We start from the raw sequence: 8029 nt of genomic DNA on the forward strand, positions 1-8029 counted from the left end.
AACCACTATTTTTGTGCAGATGGTCTAAAAATGAGGTAAAAACAATAGAAATAACTATGGTATCTGAGGTTAGAATGTATATAATTACTGTATCTTTGTCCTTTTCAGGGAAAACTAAACCACCTAATAATTGGAAAACAAAAATTGAATTATTTCATTTAGCAGGAAAGGCTGCTTAAAAGCATCCTGTATCATTCATCTAGTACCATTGTGTTTAGCTATTTTCCCTCTGTCTTCAGTGTCCTTGTACAACATGTACAGTCCCTACAGATAACTTTCAGAAAAAAGTACTTTGCTAGAGACGAGTCAGGTTTATTTCCTCCTGTTTCTAGGATTTTAGAGAAAATGCAACTTGTATATGTTCCTTCTTAAAATGCTTCTTAGCCAGAAGAGTTTAGGGGTCATGCTAACACATGGATAGGCTGGAGCTGCTCAAAGTTCTCCCAGAAGAGCTTAAAACTTTGGAAAAAACAATGGTTTTCACAGATGCTTCATATGGCTGTCTTTAAAAGACTCAAAATATTTTTTTTTCCCTTTTCTCTGTTAGGCTTGGAACTCCCCACCCCATGTAGTGTGTCGAGTCTTCCCAAAGAAACCCTTAGATGTGGTTCATAGGTATATGAATAAGTATCTGTGTAAAACAGTGAGTGTGCGGTGTGTAAATACTTTAAATTATTGTGCTAGAAAAATAAAGTTACGTACCATGCTGTGGAATGTTTGTTCTGTGATTATGGTGGCACCTGCTGGAAGAGCTGAGAAACACAGGTGCGAAGAAACGGAGTTGGGGAGGGGGGTGAGTGCCAAATCCCTTATGGTTTCTGACAAGTTGTACTGCCTGCCCACAAACTCAGTTATTTTCTAAACTACACCACTGCGGTTTTCCCTTTTTTTAATTTTAAGCAGTTGCTAATAAACTAGTATCTGTAAGACTGGTCCAATGGTATCCCAAAGGTTCCTCTTCAGTAATAATTTTGGTCCCTTACACACAGGCAGCCTGGCACTTTGGATTTTTTGAGGCAGTGTGGACTGCAGCATATCACTCCTGGTGGGCAGGATCTTAAGGACAGTATTTTCTGGCTTTGATAATTTCTGTAAATTCCCTACTTCTTCGGTGTTCTAAAAAGAGACATCGCGAGATCACAAGTTGGTCTTTGTTCAAGAAACATGACAAGAGTAGAAATTTTGGGAAAAGAATTAAACCCAAACTGAAGGCACAGGTAGAACTAAAGGGAGCAAATTCTGATGGGGGGAAAACAGACACACAGTCACTGACCAGAAAGCTTAACTTCTACACTTAGTATTTGTTTATGTGTAGCAGCTCAGAACAAATAAAACAGGAAAAATGCTTTATCTGAACCATACAAAGTAGGATGACAGTGTTACAGTCAGTACTAGTGCCTGTGTCTGTACTAAATGAACACAAATAATTGAATCCATATCACAAGCCTGTTTAAAAGTCAAAAATTCTTCCTACACATACTCAATTCATGTCTAGACCTCCCGTTTTCCAGGGACTGAAACGAGCAACTTCAGAAACCTAAAGGGGAGGTCTTTGTTTTCTTAAGCAGCCAATGGTGACTTCAACAAACCCTAAGAACTCTGTTACGGATTGTTCATTTATTTTTATTTTTTATGTGTAGCTACAACATTGTCAGCATTGTGTTACCTGGATCAGCCGGACTAACACAAGTGTAGATCCTGGTGGCAGAAATGGTTAAGCTCTCAGCTGCTAACCAAAAGGCTGACGGTTTGAACCCACCTAGAGGCTCCTCAGAAGACAGTCCAGTCCCGTGAAGATTGCAGCCTAGAAAACGCTACTCTCAAATGGGGTCACTATGAGTCGGAATCAATCCGATAGCACCTAACTAAAACATAGTCTTGGATCGCTGCTGTCCTTTCTGAGCAGATACCTTACTAAAGTTTTTCCCTCTGTTCCAATAATCAAATGCCTATTTGGATGCGAACCAAGAAACATCCCCCTTCCACATAGAGAATTTAGTCAAGACATTCAAGAGGAAATAGCTCGCCGTTCTTTATTATTTTACCATCCAGCTCACCACATTGTTTCTTTCTGCTTTCAGTCCTTCTTTGTATGTCTGCCAAATAGACAAATCATATTCACACCATTATTATTGAGATGTCATTTTCATTTGAATTTACTGCTCTTCTTCCCCAAGTATCTCTAGTAAGCAAGATGTTTGAGGCTTTCAACTAAATAATAGAATAATATACTGCCCTTCATACCCAAAATGTGATATCCTGGCTGCCTGACAGTGAGGTATGTGCTTGGAGTGATGATGTCTTTGTGTCTCATCTCCATTGTGGGCAATGCACAGATTTACAAGGAGACTGGATCATCCAGGGCCCAGGAGAGTGCACGTAACCATCCTGCAGAGGCTGAAAGTACACCCTCAGCCTCATTAGAGTGATGCTTCAACCAACTGAGCAAAGCAGTCCTGTCAACTAAAAGATCTTAAAGTAAAAAAACAGTAGCCATCGAGGTGACTCTGACTCATGGCTACCCCATGTGCGTCAGAGTAGAACTATGCTCCACAGTGTTTTCAATGGCTGATATTTCAGAAATAGATTGCCAAGCCTTTCTTCCAAGGCAACTCCAGGTGGACTTGAACCACCAACCTTTCGGTTAACAGCCAAGCGTGTTGACCATTGGCACCATACCACTCAGGGAGTCCATATTAAAGTAGGTCCATCAAAGTCATGCAGACAGAAAGCAAAAGGGAAGTGTTTTTTAATAGAGAGTTCGTCATGGGTGACATTCTAATTATCCCCTTTTTATTTCAATAATGAAAACTCTACCTCCAGATGGAAAAAAAAAAGTAAGCATTCTGCTACCATACGAGATATACGAGACCAAACCACACAGGAATTAACCAAGTAAGAACTGCATCTGCCATAAATGACATTTTTTAAAAAACAGGATTATCTCAATCAATAATGTAACACTGCCAAGGGGAATGCTGTTATTTGAAAACCTAAAGGGCTTACAAAGCCTTCTGACAGGAAGCAGTAAGGTAGGATTCACTGAAGGGGGAGAATGTGGGGGACAATAAATTTATTTCCTAGTGAGGCCTTCTTTTTGAGTTGTTAAATAGCAATACCATTAGTACATTTTTAGTCATCAACACACTGGGGACTATGGGTAAAGCTATTGATTGGCTCACTCTAAGTGCAAGGGAAAGATTTCTGGTCCTGAGTTAACTCATGAATTTCTGGTCCTGAGTTAACTTCTTGTGATGAAAAATCAAAGAGTAGTGAAATAACTTGGGCCGTTACAAAAAACAAGATTTTCGGCAACCTGTCAACTTGGAAATTTGGGTGTCATTTGGAGGTTGGGAAAGAGGTGAAAGAGGTGAAAGTAAGTGCATCTGGCAAGCTGGGAGGAAGGGTGGCAACAGAACAGGGAGAGCTCACAAACCAGAACGACAATATGGAGTACATTTCTGATTACATTTTGATAGAAACTTCTGAGCCACAGGGCCATTATTAGGGTTTTGTTTGTATGTAAATATTTTATATATTCCACCCTAGCAGAAGCAGCATAGCACAATAGTCAAGATGACCAATTGTGGAATCACACAATTCTGATTTCAAAGCTACCCACTTTACTAGTTGTGTAGGCTTAGACATGCCAAGCCGTATCTGGGCTTCAGTTTCCTCATCTTTAAAATGGGGACCTAATAGAATTTTCCATCTCAAACATTCATGGTGAGGGCTGAGTTAATGCATCTAAAGTTCTTTGCACCTGGTATGGACCTAGTATGTTACTCAAAAATGAACCTGAGATGGACAGTTGTGTGTTCACCTTTGGAAACTGGCCAACCTATGAGTTATGCCTGGGACTAAATTTGCATTTATGCCCCTGTGAACATTCCAGAATTTACATTTATGCTCCTGTGAACATTCAAGTATTTAGGGCTAGGTCAACATTTTGCAGATACCTAAGTTTAGACATATCCTTGAGGGAGAAGAACTCTACCACGGCTCCTGGGAGAGTGGGTAAGACCAAATGCAACAGCTGTGTGTTTAACGTGACTAAGACTTCCCTCCTCACTGCAGCTCCCCCAGAAATCTCAGCTTAAATCCTCCAAGGGCCCTAGTGAGAGAGTAACCCTGACCTGTGAGCAGCTATTTGTCCAGAAAGAACCTCAGGCACTAACTGTGGCCTGGGAACAGGAAGACTCTGAGGAAAAGCTGTTACCAGTGAAAATATTGCTAGAGATTACTGGTCATGTATCATGCATCTCAGTGAATAGGAGTCCCAGTGGACAGAGTGTACAACTTTGGAAAAGGACATTCTGAAACATTTTCGTAGCTTAGGGAGCTCTTAGAAGGTCTGGAAATCAGGCTTCCAGCGCTCACATCATAACTTTTATCCATAGAACCCTTCTAATTGCTCAGACTAGGCTATGTTCTCAGAATTGCTTGGAGTAGGAAAAGGAGAAAGGAAAGAGGACAGGCCACCTACCATGGAGGCTGACAGATTTAGATTCATCCACTTGAGCAAAGTCCTTCTGCTTTCTAATCTGAAGATTTTTTTCAAATATAAGAGGGACAATCTCTTGACAACATGAAGAGGAGTTGTGAGAAATTGCACACACAATAAAAAGGCAACACGGGGAAAAATTAATGAAAAGAGAAAGAGACTAGAGAAAGAAGCAGGGCAGAGAAGTAGAGGGAGAAGGAAGGATGATTGAGAACTTGTATATAATTAATAAAAAATAGAATAAAAAATGCAGGCAGTGCTTAGTGGTATTTATGGAGGAAAGCGGTGACATGGAGGAATCCAATAGCCTTGTATATACTTGCTTTTAAAATTTATTATACATTCCTCACCAAGATCATATTTTTCAACTACCAATCTTTCTTGTTTCCAACTTTCGAATTCCAATCACAGTAATTATCAATGCATCCTGACTGTGTTCCATCAATTTCAGACTGCAGAAGTTAGTAAAAATCTTCAATTTCTTCATCTTTGGCCTTAGTGATTAGTGCATAAATTTGCATAATAGTCGTATTAACTGGTCTTCCTTGTAGACATATGGATATTATCCTATCACTGACAGGTTGTACTTCAGGATAAATCTTGAAATGTTCTTTTTGATGATGAATGCAACACCTTTCCTCTTCAAGTTGTCATTCCCGTCATAGCAGACTATATGATTGTCCAATTCAAAATGGCCAATACTAGTCCATTTCAGCTCACAAATGCCAAGGATATCAATGTTTATATGTTCCATTTCATTTTTGATGATTTCCAGTTTTCCTAGATTCATACTTGGTACATTCCATGTTCCAATTATTAATGGATGTTTGCAGCTGTTTCTTCTCATCGTTAGCCATGCCAAATCAGCAAATGAAGGTCCCGAAAGCTTGACTCCAACCATGTCATTAAGGTCGACTCTACTTTGAGGAGGCAGCTCTTCCCTACTTGTCTTTTGAGTGCCTTCCAACCTGAAGGGCTCATCTTAAGGCACTATATCAGACAGTGTTACACTGCTATTTGTAAAGTTTTCACTGGCTAATTCTTTTCAGAAGTAGACCACTAGATCCTTCTTCCTAGTCTGTCTTAGTCTAGAAGCTCAGTTGAAACCTGTCTGCCATGAGTGACTCTTCTGGTATTCGAATACTGGTGGCACAGCTTCCAGCATCACGGCAACACGCAAGCCCCCACAGTATGACCAACTGACAGATTGGAATGCAAAAGTTGGAAACAAAGAAGAAGGATCGGTAGTTGGAAAATATGGCCTTGGTGATAGAAACGATGCTGGAGATCCCATGATAGAAGTTTGCAAGACCAACAAATTTTCATTGCAAATACCTTTTTTTACCAACATAAATGGCGAATATACACATGGACCTCACCAGAGGGAATACACAAGAATCAAATCGACTACATCTGTGGAAAGAGACAATGGAAAAGCTCAATATCATCAGTCAGAACAAGGCTAGGGGCCGACTGCAGAACAGACGATCAGTTGCTCATATGCAAGTTCAAATTAAAGCTGACGAAAATTAGAACAAGTCCACAAGAGACAAAGTATGCCCTTGAGTACATCCCACCTGAATTTAGAGACCATCTCAAGAATAGATTTGATGCATTGAACACTAATGACCAAAGACCAGATGAGTTGCGGAATGACATCAAGGACATCATACACAAAAAAAGCAAGAGGCATTAAAAAGAAAGAAAAGACAAAAATAGAGGTCAGAAGAGACTCTAAAACTTGCTCTTGAAAGTGGAGTAGCTAAAGCAAAGGGAAGAAATGATGAAGTAAAAGAGCTGAACAGATTTCAAAGGGCAGCCCGAGAAGACAAAGTAAAGTGTTATAATGAAATGTGCAAAGACCTGGAGTTAGAAAACCAAAAGGGAAGAATACACTCAGCATTTCTCAAGCTGAAAGAACTGAAGAAAAAATTCAAGCCTTGAGTTGCAATATTGAAGGGTTCTACAGTGAAAATATTAAATGATGCAGGAAACATCAAACGAAGATGGAAGGAATACACAGAGTCACTATACCAAAAAGAATTGGTAGACGTTCACCCATTTGAGGAGGTAGCATATGATCAGGAACCGATGGTACTGAAGGAAGAAGTCCAAGCTGCACAGAAGGTATTGGCGAAAAACAGGGCTCCCTGAATTAACAGAATACCAACTGAGATGTTTAACTAAATGGATGCAGCACTGGAAGTGTTCATTCATCTATGCAAGAAATTTGTAAGACAGCTACCCAGCCAACCGACCAGAAGAGATCCGTATTTATGCCTATTCTCAAGAAAGGTGGATCCAACCGAATGCAGAAATTATCGAACAATATCATTAATATCACATGAAGTAAAATATTACTGAAGATCATTCAAAAGCAGCTGCAGCAGTACATCTACAGGGAACTGTCAGAAATTCAGGCCAGATTCAGAAGAGGATGTGGAACCAGGGATATCATTGCTGATGTCAGATGGATCCTGGCTGGACGCAGAGAATACGAGAAAGATGTTTACTTGTGTTTTATTGACTATGCAAGGCATTCAACTGTGTGGATCATAACAAATTATGGAGAACATTGCAAAAATGGGAATTCCAGAACACTTAATTGTGCTCATGAGGAACCTGTACATAAATCAAGAGGTAGTCATTCCAATAGACCAAGGGGATATTTTGTGGTTTAAAGTCAGGAAAGATGTGCGTCAGAGTTGTATCTTTTCACCATACTTATTCAATCTGTATGCTGAGCAAATAATCCAAGAAGAAGAACGGGGCATCAGGATTGGAGGAAGACTCATTAACAACCTGAGATATGCAGATGACACAATCTTGCTTGCTGAAAGTAAAGAGGACTTAAAGCCCTTGCTGATGAAGATCAAAGATCACAGCCTTCAGTATGGAATACACCTCAACTTAAAGAAAACAAAAATCTTCACAACTGGACCAATAAGCAACATCATGATAAATGAAGAAAGATTGAAGTTGTCAAGGATTTCATTTTACTTGGATTCACAATCAACACCCATGGAAGCAGCAGTCAAAAAGGCAGAAGACACCTTGCATTGGGCAAATCTGCTGCAAAAGATCTCTTTAAATTGTTAAAAAGCAAAGATGTCACCTTGAAGACTAAGGTGCACTTGACCCAAGCCATGGTATTTTCAATTGCATCATATGCATGTGAAAGCTAGACAATGAATAAGGAAGACCGAAGAATTGACACCTTTGAATTATGCTGTTGGTGAAGAATATTGAATATATTATGGACTGCGAAAAGAATGAACAAATCTGTCTTGGAAGAAGTACAGCCAGAATGCTCCTTAGAAGCAAGGATGGCAAGACTACATCTCACATACTTTGAACATGTTATTAGGAGGGACCAGGCCCTGAAGAAGAACATCATGCTTGGTAAAGTACAGGGTCAGCAAAAAAGATGAAGACCCTCAATGAGATGGATTGACACAGTGGCTGCAACAATGGGTTCAAGCAAAGCAATGACTGTGAGGATGGCACAGAACCAGGCAGTGTTTT

Source organism: Trichechus manatus, unplaced genomic scaffold (assembly GCF_000243295.1).
Source record: "Trichechus manatus latirostris isolate Lorelei unplaced genomic scaffold, TriManLat1.0 scaffold00032, whole genome shotgun sequence".
NCBI lineage: Eukaryota > Metazoa > Chordata > Mammalia > Sirenia > Trichechidae > Trichechus > Trichechus manatus.